Genomic DNA, 16808 nt, shown 5'->3' on the forward strand with positions numbered 1-16808 from the left:
TGTATTGAAAGTATATTCTTAGAATTGATACAATTTGGAATCTTGCCATGGACCAGTAACAAATGTCTGTTGCTATCAAATAGTGCTCTCTTTAATATACTATCTCAGTTTCAAGAAAAAAAACAACTCTTTACAGACTGTAGAGTTATGATTGGAAGCCTTGAAATAGCAAGATGAAATAAGCACTCATCTTGGTGAGACAAACACATGTAAAATGAAGTCCTAATAAGCTGTCTTAATACAAATCTTTCCACTGGCTTCAGAAGGACTTGGATGAGAATTACAAAGAGAATTGCAAGAATTCATCTGCTGCTTCCTAGTAGAGAGGTGGAGCATATTTACTAGTGAACAATAAGATACTATGAAAATTGATCTGTTTAGCTTTTTCAGCATTGCTAATTTTATACACATGTATTTTTTAGTCACAGAAATAAATTTTAAGCAGTTTGGTCTGAAATTTTGTAATTGCAACTAACTGCAGTTTTCCAATTAAAAAAAAAGTAATAACTTAGATAATTACAATGATTTAACTTTTTTTTTTTTTTTTTCCAAGCAGAAGGCAGCTATGGTGGTAAAATGGAATTCAGACAATCTCACAGTATATATGAATAATATTTCAAGACAATGTTCTTAAATGTCTTAAATTATTTTTAAAAAATCAAACTGACAGGATATTTCCATTTTTTTTGGTGTCTACTCTCTGTGCTTAGCTATATGACTTATATATTCTGCTTGCTAAATTGTTAAATTTCCAGTATGTGAAGGCTTTTGATTTGTATATCTTTCTGCAGTGTAGTGGCAATTTGACAGCAGGTCTGCATCAGTAATGAGCACCACTGGGAAAACAGAGATTTTTTGTTTGTTTCTCTTTACTAAGGGAAGACTTTCCATAGATCCCAAACCCAACGAAAACCTGAACTTTACATAATGTTAGAAATACACCTTTGTGTTATTAACAATAATACAGGAAGATCGTCTACTTTTTTTTGTTGTTGTTATTTAAGCATTCTGAAAAACTTAATTTAAATACATTCAGGTCTCACCTATATTTGTTTTTCACCACTGTTTTAATGAGCAAACTCCTTGGCAGAGTTGTTTGTCAGCATAGACAAACCTCAGAAATGCAAACTGTAACATCTGCGTGGTAAGTCTAATACCAAATGATCCTCTTCAAATCAATAGGATATTTGGAGAGATTAGATGCTATTCCACATGAACAGGAGTACCAGATACCATATTAAAGAACAAAAGAACAAATTCAGGCCTCAAACAAAGTGTTTTCACTATAGAGCTGAGTCTAAAGAGAGAGAGATTCATTCAGGCAGAACATAGAAACTGTATGTGACAAATTAGTGTCATGAGTGTTGCACCATCTCAGACTACAGTCTCATCAGAATATATGTATTTTGCAGGACTGAAGCTTCCTGTTGTACACAGGAAAAATTTTCACACAGAAGTAGTCCAGTGTTTATGAGAAGAAACCTTCCCAGAAGTGCACAGGTACTATCAGCAGGAACAATGGTCATTCTCATGTGGCCAGCTCACTCCAGCTATCAACAAAATCTCTGTCCTAATCACAGTGTTGACGTAATTTTTGCTGAATTTACCAGCTTTAAGTATAGTACTATCAAAGTTCTAGATATTTGCCGTCCATAAGATTTCTATGTCAAGAGAAATGTTTTCCCAACAAATGCTGATTCAAATGTTGTACATTCCCACTGCTTTAATTTTTGCTGTAGGCTAAGTAGATGATTACTTAGTGTTGCTACAAGTTGTCACATTACTTACGCTCACCAAAGAGGTGGTTGTGTTTCAGCATTATGTGGGGAGTATTCCTATGCATGCATTTGTGCTCAAAATGACAATTTCAAAAGTTTTGTTGCATATGTTCATTGATACTCTTTAAGGCGGATTGGTGTTGCAGATGGGAGTAAAAGTTTAATTTCCCTGTGAAGGTCGGTAGGAGCCATAGTGGCAATCAGATTAAACTGGAAAAGGGTTGTAAGTGTTTTGAGTTCTTCAGTGGCAAACACTGTGGAAACTGCAGACAGATGAAATGCAGGAGGGTTATCATGCACAGTTAATTTTTCAGGAATGAAGTGGAGAAATGAAATTAATTGTAGTGGAAATTGTAAATTGGCATAGATTTGAGCTCAGTCATCGTACAATTATTCCTGTTCCTTTGGCTGGATGCTCTGTGCAAGCTGCAGTTCCCTCTCCTAAAGTGTTAAAATCACTTCTTTTCATTTGTGCGTGCTTTCTGGAACTGATGAGATTAAAACTGCATAATACCACTTCAACTCAATAGGGAATGATTGCAACTGAAAAGCATTTATTTATTTGGTGTGAATCATTCTGTAGTACATTTCAGTTCCATACTGAAGGGGAGGTTTGTTTGTCTTTTAAAGGTTTACTTAAATAGGAGAGGAAGTGAGAAGTAGTCCCTGGCACCTTTACTTTGCTAATGCAGCTGACACACACCTCACTTTATAGTGCTGATTTATTGCAAAAGGACATCTTGGACAGTTTCAACTGTTCTAGTGTTTATTGTTACCATATCAGGTCTTTTCAGTTGGTTATCACGATTCTGGTCAGGGTAACAAGAAATAATATTGCAGTATTAGTATTACAGAAAAGGTTACAAATAAAGAAAAATAGTGGGGTTTGCTGTAATGTCAGTGTCTATTGGTTCTACCTTGCCAGTAGTTTTTAAAATGAGCTAGACACTAAATAGGCACAGTTTTGTCTAAAAATAAAGCAGATGCTTTATGGAGAAAGCTCTCTCTTTAAGGGGACTGGTGAATTGTGGAGAGGATAACTTAGTATTATGGTAACCACCTGGATTTGACTTTTAACTGTATTAAAAAAATAGTACCACATTAATGACAACTTTCAGGAAAAAAAAAATGTAGGTTACAAAAGTAAAAAAGAAAACCCAAACAAAGCAACATTTTCCCTATTCATTTCCATCTCTGCCTTTTTAAGCTTAAACTCTGCCTCTTTATCTCATCCTAAAAAGGCATGTTGAGAAGTAGAAGCTTCATTTCTCTGTTTATTGCATTTCCTTCACCTGCTCCTTAATCTGAATTTCCTCCGTCAAATTGGCTATGTCAGTGTGAACTAGTGATTTTTGTATTATAACTCCAGGACCCCTTTCAATCAACTTGAGTTCTACCTGGAAAGTAGAACCAGGTTTGCTTGCACACCATAGGAGTCAGGCACTGTTCCTAATGCTGATCTGAGGAGCAGAGCTGGGTCCATTATAGCCATGGATTGATTTATGAGAAAGGACTGATGTTCTGTGTGCTGCTGTACCCTCTGTGTGATAGCAACTTCAGGCTCCCAACCCTAATGTTCAGTTACTGGGGAGGGGGTTTCTTCCTCAGTCAGATGGCTAAGGGGTCTTAAGCTGATGTGCAGCTGCTTTGGGTTTTGTTTGTTGGTTTTTTTTAACTTAGTTAACAGTTCAGGTCAGATCCCTTTATTCCAATTTACATACATGCCAATCATTCCAGGATGTAAATAATAACTGTATTGTAGCAAGAGAGAAGCAGGGTTTGTAGGAAGAGAACATACATATAAGATTTTTATTAGGCTAATTAATATAATTGGAAAGAACAGGCAGGCTTTGGGGCTCAAAGTCCTTTCTCTGGGTCTGAAAAGGAGCGGCAGAATCCAAGGTGGAGACAAGGTTAGGCCCAATTCCCCTTAGTTTAATCTAATTATGTTAGTCAGGCCACTTGAGAGATAAGGGTACTTAGCATATGTAGAGCAAAGCTCCCTTCCATATTACAGCAATCATACTCTGCTGAGAAAAGTTCTGTTGCAAGGCGAGCTACACAAGCCTGTACACCAGTTTTCAGAGAGACCTCCTGAGGTCCTTAATGACTGACAAGCATTTAGCCATACTGGCAGCATACACAGCATTTAAGCCCAGCCACATGGAATACAGGATCTGCAGTGTTCAGAAATAACCTGTGTTAACATCACAATGTGATGTTTGCACACAGGGCTCCACTGAACCTGTGGCTTCATCGGTGGTTGTCCAACTGCCGAGGAGGCTGAGTCCTTCTCAGAGACCGAGGGGACCTCAGTGCCTGTGATTTTGGGAGCTCCTTTGGGATTACTCTGGAGTCTCTCCCTGAGCTGGTGGGTGGATGAGATTCCAATCAAGCAAATGGATGGATTACCAATAAGTAAATCGTCTTGTTTGGCCATCTGGATGTACTGCTACTGCCAGGGTCATTTTTCAGCTTGATGACCGTAATGATTTTGGCAATGGTTATGGCTGCTCCCATTCATTCTTTTAACAATTTCCATTACCCTGGCCAATTATTTTCAGGGTCCTGGCCTTTTCTTTCAGAGCTATGTGTTTTTATGTTTCAAGACCTCTGAATAGTTATTTGTATGAGTATGTCCCTTTGTGGCTGCTCCTCATCTTCTTGGAGCAGTTTTACATATAGCATATGCCTTTTGAACTAGCTTGTGACAAAGTGACTCAGACAGTGCTGCTCTAAATAACCTTCCCACAGACAGTGAATAAAAAGAGGGAAGTTATCAGCTCTCCATTTTGCTGGACAGGGCATGCACACTAAGCATACAGTCAGATGGAAAAAAATGTGGGTTTAGTAGTGTTGTCAGTAGCAGATCCCAGCTGTTCTCTCTGATATAGCACACATAGGGACTCCCCATACAGGACTGGTTTCAGCTGCATTTTACTCTATGGTTTTGTCTATCTTTAGTATTTTGTCAGCCCCAACAGGCTGAAACAGGCATCTTCTTGTGTATTTTAAACTGAAAGAAAAGTCAGCAAACAAATACTGAGAGAGTCTATACAGGCACCCAGAAACAAAGCTAGCATTATAGGATATGCAATCGCTTTTTCTGAAGCATTGTTAAGTCTTATTCTCTCAGATCCATAAACACTGTCCAGGTCACATCTTAGCCCACTGGGAGAAAAAAACAAAGTTCCCAAACGTGCTTGAAATACTAAACTAGTCCCAGAAGGGAAAACCTAAACAAACACTATCCCCCTCACTGAACGCACCCGATCCTTCCCTAATCTAAACAGCCACCGACACTCTTATCATTTTCTGCCAGCAACTCTAACTGTTCTATTGTTAGGAAGTAAGGCTTATACTGCTTGTATAGGTTTTTACCACCTCTGTACATTGCATGCCTCAGATATTCAGCCAGCTGTGTGCTGCTGATTCTTGGAATGGCTCTCACACACAGAAAGGAATTCTGTATAAAAATGCTACTGCACTAAGACTAGGTGGTGACTAGTGGTGACTGGTCATTAGGTCACCACCGGTGACTTGTGGTGACTGGTGCCATCAGTTACACAAGGGGCCAAACAGCAGACAGATATTTTGGCAGAATGGCTTCTGAATGACACACTTCCTATTATCAACGTATACTCGTGTATTTATGTATCGCAATAAAATAGACCAGGCATCTCAAATTACCATTGCTAACTCACAAAAGTAGGGTCAGCTAGTCTTAGACTCTTGATACGAGAAGTTACAATAAGAATCAAAGCTGTACTTGGTGAAAATCATCAGTTATCACCAGAAATAAAAGCATTTCAGATGCCATTTCCTTGAATATATGCTTAATAGTTTGAAATCTTTGAAAGCATGTACCAGCTCCTCCCCATCACACAGCTGCACCAACTCCACAGTCTTTGGATTCAGTTCAAATCTTGTTTTCAGTATGACAAGAACTTTTGTCAACACTTTTGTAGTTAAGCAACAAGAAGAATGCCAGTAGCAAGACAGACAAAAATACCTTATGAAGTAGGTAAGGCTCTAAAGCCTTAGGAAAGGCTGGGTAAGTTTTCAGCACAAACAGGACCATGGCTATATCCCTGGAGGTTTGTTTAAATTGTACCCGAGATGGCCACTCCTAGAAACAGGTTTTGAGATGCAACTAAACTTCTCCTTTCCAGGTGGGTCTTGCAGATGACCTGAATCCAGACTGTCTAGAAGTGCCATGTGTCCTCACATCATGCCAAGTCAGCCCTTATCAGAAAGGCCACAGGACGTCTTGTCTGTCTAGCCTCAAACATATGGTCTCATCACAAGGGCAGATGGGATGTAGGGAGGTGATGGGGATAGGTAACGCTCAGAACCTGCTAGCACTGCAGGATAAGGGTCAGATGCTTGGAACAAACTCGAGTTTTCTCCGAGTATGCCAGTTAGCGCATCAGTCCCAAATTGATCCTGGGACCTGATCAGGAGTTTAATTAAAAGCACTCATGCAGTTGCTTTTTAGGCTGTACTCATCTCATCGACCTTCCCTATCCACTAGATCAAGGGCAGTCCAAAAAATTACACATCAGGTATGCACAATTTCATAGCAAATGCAAATACACACTTTAAATGTCATATCAATACAGTGGATTGCATTCAGAGCATGCTGGCGGCCTACTTAAATACTAGCTTTTTCTTTTCTTAAATGCATATGTAATTTATAATGGACAGCTAACTTCATGAAGTTCTTCATGCTCCAAGGCTGAAATACTTGTATGCTCCCTATAGAGAAGACTCCTCTAGGCTTTAAGAACATACAACTTCCAATTAAAGCTTTACGTGGAATGTGACTAAGGCTCAATACTACCACAAATATATGGCTGTCTGATGAGGTGCCTACGGCACGGCTGTACCATTACAAACATGTATCAGTAAATCCACCTCTGAATGAAGTTCATCTGTCCTGGGAATGAAGTTCATCTTTCACAGTACAACATGGTCTTCTAGACAGAAGGAGAAAGAAAAAAACATTTACCATTCCTGCGCCAGGTAGAGTTCAACTTGAAAGAAACTGGATGAAAAGTGTATCATTCATCTCAGGAAGAAACGCACGCTACAGATTTGTCTGAGACAAGGCCATACAATCCAAAAGAGCTACCCATTTCAGAATGGGAGGCTTGAATTCAGTCCAACCAGAAAATGCATGCTGAGTAGCATCCATTTATTCAGGGTAGCAATGGTGTCTTTTTAAAGCATGTTGCCTTGATCATTTGTGTTAAACATGGCATATATACCAACAAAAATTCCCATCTGTGTGCATGCAGGCTATCTGCCAGCTCCACAAAGGGAATTTTTTTTTTTAAATAGCTACTGCGCTAAGTCTGTTGCCTGCAGAGCAGGTTTTGTATGTTCAGCCTACTGCACTCATCAGGTCTGAGTGCACAGTAAATGGAATTCACAAGCCTTTCCAAGTCACCTCCTGTGTAAAGCTCTGAACAGACAGTCCCAGAAGTGAAGTAAGGAACAACTTCTCTCTCCACCCCTTCAGGCAGCTCACATACATGCTTTTAGTAATACCTAAAACAAGAAAAACACCTAGATCCACTTCCTGGGATTGACGGAAACAGAACGGAAATAAGAAACTGATTAAGTGGTGAGCCAGCTCCACATGCAGAGAAACTTCCAACTTTCTTTCCTAATGACTTTTTAAAAAAGCCCTTCATTTTTGCTTGTATTCCATTTAAAAAAAAAAAAAAAATCTTGGCCCGTGAGTTCTCAGTGCCTACACAGATGAAAGCTGTGAGAGGCCTTAAATGACTTCAGCAGGAAACTACTGGGAAGGGGAGTGGTCTGTTTTCTGACAGTCCCATTACACATTTCTAGGAAAAATCTTTTCAAGTTCTGTGTACGAAAATGAAACAGGATTACAGCACTGCCTCTCTCCTGGAGACAATCGCAACAACACTCTTCCTGCTCCCATGCTGGAGTGGTGCAAAGTAATTCCCTTCTTCTTCCTCTCTTTTTCTCTCTATCTGTCTCCAGACCTTGGGCTCAGGAATAGCACTTTAGATTGAAGAAATTTTTAGAATCAATGCATTTAAAGTCTGCTCAAATAGGACCCATGTTTATTTCAGGTAACCTTGATGAACACTTTGTTCTGCAGTTGCATTCATAAATCCAGCTGCCACTACCCAAACCCCTCACAAACTGTTTAGTGAACTCAGGAGTTTTCCACTTAGTAGCAATGACAAAGCACTAGACTACTGCAAAACCCATGACGGAGAAGCTGAGCAATAACAGACGCCAGCCAAATAGATCACTGGGGTGGAAGGTCATCCTTGAACAGTATTTCCATTTTTCCCCTCTTGGTAAATTGCTCTGGGAACAATCCTCTTTTCTAGCATAATGTAATCAAGAATTAGAAAGTCACCACCACTTACACAAAGCTGCAATTCCTGGCCTGACTGGCTGTGTTGGGAATTTTAACTGATGTCTCCACCCAAGCAGCATGTGGAACCAATGTAATGGCTAACACAATTCAGAGCTTAAAATGGAGTGATGTTGCAGTTCCAGCTGTTTCTGTAAGTCAGTAGAAGAGATTTTTGGAAGCATTAGAGAAGAAATAGAAACAGAGGTGAGGAATGGTTCCTAGTCTGACAATGTACACTAAGGAATATGTAAGTGACAATGCAAAAAGCAAGACAAAAGTAAAGCATCACTAGACAGTGTTACATAGCACCATGCTCAGGACTAAGACAGCAACAAGAAAGTGATGACTGGTGGGACATATTTCATGGGAAAGAGGTGCATTATTTTTTTATCTCTGCTTTTAGAAAAGGCACATATGGAAAGGTGATGATATGTAACAGCCTAGGGGTAGACAATAAAACTTTCATTCTGATGAGGAAGAAAGGTTCACTGTAAGTAGACTTGGCCCAAGTGCCCTTAACAGGTACTGTGACTCACAGTGCTCTACAAATCCCTTAATCATCAGAGAGCTGCATCTCCCTGTGTATTAATCCAAGCTAACTCTGGAAGGGCCTTTTTCTTTCCTAAGAACTGATCTATACTTTTTTACCAAACAAGGTTCCACCTTCTTCCCTAGTCCTAACATGCAGAGACCCAAAATCACTAGCAAAGCATGATGACGACAAGCATTTACCTTATTACCAAATACATTTCTGTGTAGGTCCCTGCTTATAAGTGGAAGGTCTTAGCTAGCTGCTAATTCTGATGCAGATTTTTAGCACTTTAATAAGTACTTAGTATTTAATAAGTATTTAGTAGTGATTTGGTACATCTGCTGTCTATCCAGGGCCCGTGTTTAATGGTTAACTGCCTTTCTAGCAGAGTCTGTCTTCCCAACAGTATTTATTATTCTTTGAAAGCAAGAAACGCACTATTTTGTAGAGAAGCATGTGGGGAAGAAACATCAAGTCTTAGGAAGGAGTCCCCTTTGTGTCTGTGTTTTTATACCTGTATACCTCATACTTGCATCTACCACACCTGATCCTGATGTGTCTGAAAGAACCCGTATGGCCACAGCATTTACTGAGATCAAGGCAAAGTTCATTGTTTTCAGAGTTCATCCATAAAGACTAACAGTACAGGTGGGATGCTAGAGACAAAGAACTTATCCAGTGAAGAGAATCATGATATAAACTCTATCCCTGCTGAAAACAGGAGCTGATTTGCTACCGACATCAATGGGTCATATTTGCACAGGGTACCTGCAGTGTATCTAGAAAATACCTTAAAAAAAAAAAAAAAAAAAAAAAAAAAAAAAAAAAGGCAATGGAAGTATTTGAGAAGAACTAAAGAAAGGTGAGATCACCATTAAAAGCTTCTGGGGCTTTTACCCACAAAAACAAATTTAAAAGGCCACTTGTAAAAAATAAAAATTTGTGTTTCTTTGAAAAATCCCAGATACCCCCATCTCAGGTAATGCAGTTCTTGACTAGCATTACAACCCCTCCCCCTCACAACATGCTAAACCTGTACATCCCGGGTTTGTATCTGCAGGCAGGACTCACCTTGCAAACCAGATCTAACTAGTATAATTTTTGCTAAGCATATTCTAAAAGGCTTTAATTCCCAAATAACCTGGTCTGGGAGAGAGAATTCTGTACTCCCTGGAATGGTGATAAAGTTTGAAAATAACACGCTTTAGGCTTGCAAGAGTCCTCAAACACACTACTACAAATGCAACAGTCTCAAAATTACTAGGTTGAACTTACCATCAATCCAACTTATGCAAAGCGCTAGCTTTTCCCCTTAGAAATAAATTTAGTTTCTTTTCATTCTATCATTAACGAGGATTATTTAGTTCCGAGAAAGAATTTATATACAGTTGATAGGACTGAAGCACATAAACAAGCTGAGTGCTTTTCTAAAATAAAACTGTAGGATGTCGATGCAAATCAACAGTAAAAAGGTATTTTAGAGTGCAATAAGCAATGGAATAACTTAGTTACACAGCATCTAATGAGCAAAAGGGATATTGATTGTTTTGCAGTCCACTTCTGAAAACCGATTTTTGTTTTCTCCCCGCTGATAAAAAAACCCTGCTATTTTTTGGCATAAAAATACCTTTAAACTGTTATTTTTAGATAGACTATGAACAGAAGCAAAACATGAAGGGAGGCTTTCACATATCGTGTAGGTTATCAATTTTTTTGGCAGCTGAAATTCTTTAAATACTCTCATTAATTTTAAATTAATATTCCTAAGGAAGAGGGGCTAGTTCAGACCAAGAGTTATTGAGAGTTGTCCATCTTACAGAATTTTCCTATAGACATGCTCTGAAAATTCTTTATGCTTTCTTCTCTTGACAGGAGTGATTTCCCCTGGATGTTAGTGATTCATGTGAACTCCAGATCACTTCAGTAAAACACAGTCTTACAAGGAAGGACATGCAACATCTCACAGATCACAGCCCTACAAAGGATCCAAAACCAGTCAGCAACTGCATTTTCCGTAAGTGGAATCAGTCCATTTTATAAAATCATCTCACAGGGGAGGAAATGTCCAATGGTAATATTAAATGAATGTAACAACAAAACCAGGTAAAACTATGGCTAAAACAATACTTCAGGGAAAAGCTTTAAAAAAGTACTTTGACTTTTTTTTTTTAATCATTTTTCTATCAGATAGATTTACCAGTTTTTAAAAGTCTGTTTTACTCAAGCTTCTGAGCACCATTGTACATTTGCAAAGCATATTTATCATCCAGGGAAAGTCTTCTACAGCCCACCGTTATTTTCAAAGGAAAAGGGAAAAATACAGCAAAGGCTTCAAAGATGCAAGTGAATTATTTCACCCCCTTACAAGTGCAGCATGTGCTCTCTTCTGTAATGACACAGTACAGAAAACAACATGTAATTAATGCAATTCCTTTGCCAAATGTGTGGGATCTTATAAAGAATTGGCGCATAATTCTGATTTGAGCTTTCTTGTCTTAAACAAAAACAAACGTAACACAGAACATTATAATGTACTAACAGGGTCCTTCAACTGTTTTGTTGGGATTTTTTTTCCCCAATACAAGTGACTACGAAGTGCTGGGCCTGTAATCAAAACAGTGCCGAAACCTGCAATATTGATGCAGCCAGGCTTTTTTTGTGTACTACAGTACAATCATGTAAGCGAACCAAAGAAGAACATTTGGCCTTTTGTTATCTTATGTGCCAAGACAGAAAAGCATTCCTTTTCCTCTGTTCTACCCCAACGAACAGATGTGGTTTTAATCACATACAAAACAAAATGCTCACAAGTTTCAGACTATGACTTTGAAATTTAGGAGTAAAATTATTTTTCAAAGAAAGTGGTTTTCATCTAATTATCTTGAAACTGTCCATAAAAGGCACATAGGCAGGGAATTGGATAAACAGACCCAGTAGGATATTAGGGGGTGGGGAGCGTTGGGGGTTTTTTTCCAGTTGGAGAGAAAATTAAGGTAATTTTGATAAACAAAAAACCTGTGGCAAGACGAGAAATTTTAAAAGAAGCCTCAGGGTCCAATATAGAAAAGTTATAGGAGATCCATCAATAAATAGATTTTACAGAGCAGTGTAAATCCAGGTGCTACTTCTCTGTTATTGAACTCAAAGCTGCAGATTACCTCAATACACAATGTTAGCAGAACAGTATTGTTAACTGAAAGAGAGAGAGAAAATGCAACACAAAGCCCAAATGCTACTCTGTTGGGAAACTGGCACCTAGAGCTGCTACAACTTTAAGACAGCCACTAACCTACATCTCATGGCATCCAGCTCACCCGCCAACCCCCCAAGTAAAAAACACCTCATAAATACCTGAAGCCAGATTACCCTTTCTTCTGAATAACATTAGAGCGCTTTGACAAACTGTGTGTGAAACACAGTTCCAGGGAATATGGATTACAGGCAACTCTTCAAGACCTATTTTGAAAGGTTGTATGTGGTATTGAGGTAGTTGGAATTTGCATACAGAGAGAACAGGTATGTTTTGAATGCAATCTGGACCTCAATTAGCATGAGCTATCTTTAGGTACATGGCCTGTATGAGGATAACATGCACAGAGTACAAAGGGATCTCTGTTCCACATCTGGGTGTTGCACCAGGAGCAGAGGGTAGAGGGAGGGAGATGAAATCTGTGATTCCGATGTGAAGGTAAGATGCACAATGCTGGCACCTGGCAACCATAAAAGACAAATGGGGTACAGTTGGGCCTCTGGCTGCTTGCCAGCCAGGGCATATGCAAGGATAACAAGAACTTTTAACTCGTATGGAAAGATCAGGATGGTAAGAACAGAATTATGGCCCGTGTTCGTACTTCAACTGCAAATTTCCTAGCTTTACAGAGTTTCAGTAAAACTCTACCAAAACATCCTATAATTAATTTTAAACCCCCAGAGATTCAAAATTCATCACAAATGACCAGGTCCACAAAACATTCAGACATAATAGCTCCCACTGCAAATCAATGGGAGTTAAGCCCCTAACTACTCTTACAGTTCCAACCAAATATTTTTTTTCCTTAAAAACTGTAAATTGCACCCTCACTTTGAAACGAACTTCTCTTGCTCATAGCTTTTTTCAGTCCTATATTTCACTGTAACTCTTGATGAGTATTACAACCTGCAGTGCCCTAGCCAGCAGCGCATACCTCTGAGGTTTCAAAGATAGTACTCATGTGTCTCTGGAACTTGTACCACTCACTTCAACAACTGCTCTTCAGCCTGCTCAGATGCTACCAGCTCCATTTACAGGCTGTTGGGACAAACTGCTCTAATGTGACAGTCACAAGAGAAGACAAGATTACAGATTCTGACTGAGTTCATGTTTGAAGTCAGCATTAAGGAAATTTCATGCAGATAGTTCTACTCACAGATCTTCTCGCAATGCCTAGGACCAATACGAGTTTCTAAAAAGTGAGTTTTTAATTATGAGCAGAGAAACAATAGCTCACTTCAACATGAAAAAGAATACACCCCCTATTTTTCCATGCTCTGTAATTTAAAAATAGGTTGACCCATTAGCTTTAAAGCTTTCAAAAATATGAAAACTGAAATATAGGCCTCAATTTCCTTTCTGTTTTTTAAGCCAGACCCCAAGATTGAAAAGCTTCAGACTAATAGCTACTCTAAGATGATAAAAGGGGATAAAGTTTTTGAACTATGAATCTAACATTGCCAGAACAGATTTATTCCATAGTAAATTTTTAAACAGAAAGTAAATTTTTAAACGTTGACTAAATTTGAAGCATTTAAATAAGACCAGAGTATTAACTGCATGCCAATTCAGAAGTGCTACAGGGCCTATAATTTGTCACATTGCACATATGGATCTACCTGACTTTTCTCACTTTTTTCCATAGTGTCCGTGTTCAGAATGCCAACAGGGGCCAAAGTACACCTGAACAGCATGCCTACCAATTCAAAAGACTTCCTATATTTAATGTGAACCAGAGAGAATCAATACATACTGAAAAAATTGACTAGGAAACGGCATTTTTTTTACTCCGTACTTTAAAAACATAACCCTGGAGGCCAAAATTACTGTCTTGACTATTTGGCAATTCATGACAACAGAATTAAGATTAGTGGGACACTGACTCCCAGTGTTTCCCAAACACCTTCTGCATAAACTGGAGGAACACCTTGTATACACTGAGTATGAAACAGAAGGTCCCTCAGTTCATCAATGCCACAGTGCCCAGCAGGCACTGCTCTTTTGAGAAACATTCCTAGACTCAACAGTTTGTCTGAATTTCAACCAAATGAAGCCTCGCAATTGCTAAAATCCAGACGAAGGCCACCCAGACCTGGCCTGGCTCTGCTGCTGTTGCTCTGCCCACTAACGCAGACCCTGTGAACTCAACTGACTGAATGCGCTGAAGAGTGAAGCACCCCAAAGGTCAGGGGAATAAAAGCAGTGTCAAAGCACCCCATTAAGACTCCGCCCTGGCATCTGCATGGGCTCCCAGTGCCAACGGTACAATTTGTGAAAAACCTCAAGCCTCCTTGCTGGTGATGGAGAACCTGATGTCAAATCTCTCCTCCTCACTGGCTGACCTGAACGTTCAGAGCAGGGAGGTGAGCAACGCAGCAGCTACTGCAGAGACTCTCAATCATCTGAAGGCTGGTTAAACTAATTCAGGGATACAAGCGGCTCGCAGCAGCCTAGCATACCACTGAACCACACCCTTCAAGTTATTTCCAGCAATCCTAACAGCCACTGCAGTCCAAGACCATCTTGGGGTTTCCATCTGAAGTCCCGATCCTGTAAGAAACGCTACTGCAGGATTCAGGGCTGTGTTCTATGCTTTTCAGGATTCTCTATCCTTAGTCTAAAGTTCAGGTTCCTGCTGCCCAAACAAACCTGGAGAAAATCTGTTGGTTTGAAATCTTGGTAGGTAAGTCAAACCTCACCAAAACCGAACTACTCCGAGTTATCTCATACTTGCAGTCACTTCACCTCAACTAATTTGATTTTAAAACTGAAGTTAAACAACTTGTTAGTAATCACTTTTCAAGTATTTATTTATTTTGCCGGGGGAGGAAGGGAGGAGAGAAAAATCAAGCTATTTAGCTTTCCAAGTATTTAACATAAAACCCAAAAGAGCTCCATCTGGCAACCAGCAGGATTTCTAAATAATCTAAATAGTATCTACATAAGAACCAGGCTGTCTATGGATTAAGACAACTTCAACTTTTACAGCCACAAGAAGCCTTTATTAACATAAAAGGAAATTATAAAAAATTAAGTTAGAACAGCAACAAGAGTCTGGCAAGCTGACAAAAGACCCCAGGAATCTCTGCATTAATTTTGAAATGCTGCTTTTGACTTTGTCGGAATATAGCATCATACACTGTGTGGTTTTAAAAAAAAAAACAAAAAACCCCTTAGGTTCAAAGGACTCTAGTACAATAAAACCAGTACTAGGAAAAGATTCAGATTAATGAAAATCAATATATAATTCCTTGCTTTGCAACATGAAATGACCCCTAACATTTTAACATAGTTTGTGGAAAATATTAATATTTAATTACAGACTTCATTGAGTCATGGATGAGGCCCTTCATGTCCATAGATGTCCATCTTCATTAAGAAAATGGTTCAGAATACTGCTGCTAAGTAAGTTAATTAAACATACCTTTAACTACTCTTACACAAAAATTTTGATAATTCATAATTCCCAAGTAAATAAACACTTCTCAGAGTAGATAGTATTTAATTTTCGAAGTTATTCATATGAAGGATCTAGCCTTGCACTTCATACCTAGCCTGTATATTTTCTGGCCCGTTTGTGAATGATCCAAATCTGGCGGTGGTTTGGTGTCCTACATTAAATATTTTAATGGTCTTGATGCCCCTGTCAAGTTGCCACTGGGATTTTCTGTCAGTTTCGTGGCGAAAAGTCAAAGAGCGAAAGCAGCGGGCCTAAAAAAAACCATGCTATGGTGATCCTGTGAGGATAGGGCAGCCTTGAAGCTCTGCATTTTTGCTGTCCCTGGGCTACAGGAAGAGAATTTCTATCTTTATCGTTGCCCATCTGGCACCTTTCACAGGCAGCAAGAACAAAGAAGTAAAATGTACTGGTCCCTACCATCTGCTTCTGCTTATAAAGTCTAGAAAGAGCCTGATAGGGAAGAAAGAAAAAAAAAAACCCAACCCCTTCATTTCCCACCGAACTGTTGCAGGTACACATTTTTGCCTGTACTTCTTACATATCTTAGCACAGCTCTAGAGGCCCTTGGCTGCCTACAGCAATACCACTGCTTGATGCAGAGCATCCCAAATGCTCCTAGCCCCACATCTTCATTCACAAGCGTCTAACAGCCTGGAAAGAAAGGTTGCGTTGTTTGAGATTTGCTTTATTGGATCAGCCTCTGTTTTATCTAGAATAGGAAAATTCCTGTGGGTTTAATAGGAGGTATTACCCTACAGATTTCCTCTGGTTCCGCCTCCTTTCCCATCAGCCACATCCCCTCTTGCTGCAAGACTGCATACACCATGTGTTGGCTCGACCCCTTCTGTCTCTGACAGAAGTTTGGCCAAAAAGAGCAGATTTTCTGCTACTTTGATCATTTCCTGTGGTAAAAAGTGAAGGGAATTATCTGACCCATGGTCTTTTTTTTTCTTAGTTTTGAAAAATAACATGGATTTACATTTGCAAGTTCCCTTAAAGAGTGTACTTGCTTTTCAATAGCATTTTGCTGCTAGTTTAGTAGTTGTCTTGCAGAACTTATTTTTTTTTTAGAATCAGAAAACACATTGGTCTGATCTCAAATTCGGAGATTCAGCTGCTGTATTAAAGCACTAATGAACTTTGCTATGATGAAGCAGCAACCGAAGGGTAGTATCAAATTCACAGACAATATGAAAGTGACAACTTCTTCCCTGTTAAAAAATTTTTACATTTAAAAAATAAGCTTAATTCTCTTCTGGTGGGGATAGTGTTATTTTTGGCTATAAATGTGCATTGCATAATGTGTTTAGAAATAAGTTAACCCTTTTATTAAAAGCACTATTAGAGTACATCTATGACATATGTGATATAAGCACCCTAAA

At 39.1% G+C, this 16808-nt stretch overlaps 1 long non-coding RNA gene across 1 annotated transcript; it reads left to right on the top strand.

The window, feature by feature from the left end:
* The first annotated feature begins 1314 nt into the window (after positions 1-1314).
* On the top strand, positions 1315-16767 carry LOC126043749 (uncharacterized). The gene is made up of 4 exons (XR_007507510.1): positions 1315-1500; positions 10589-10730; positions 13612-14649; positions 15289-16767. It is a non-coding gene; the product is annotated as an uncharacterized LOC126043749 (long non-coding RNA).
* Positions 16768-16808: the final 41 nt, after the last annotated feature.

Source organism: Accipiter gentilis, chromosome 10 (genome assembly GCF_929443795.1).
Source record: "Accipiter gentilis chromosome 10, bAccGen1.1, whole genome shotgun sequence".
NCBI classification, from domain to species: Eukaryota; Metazoa; Chordata; class Aves; order Accipitriformes; family Accipitridae; genus Astur; species Astur gentilis.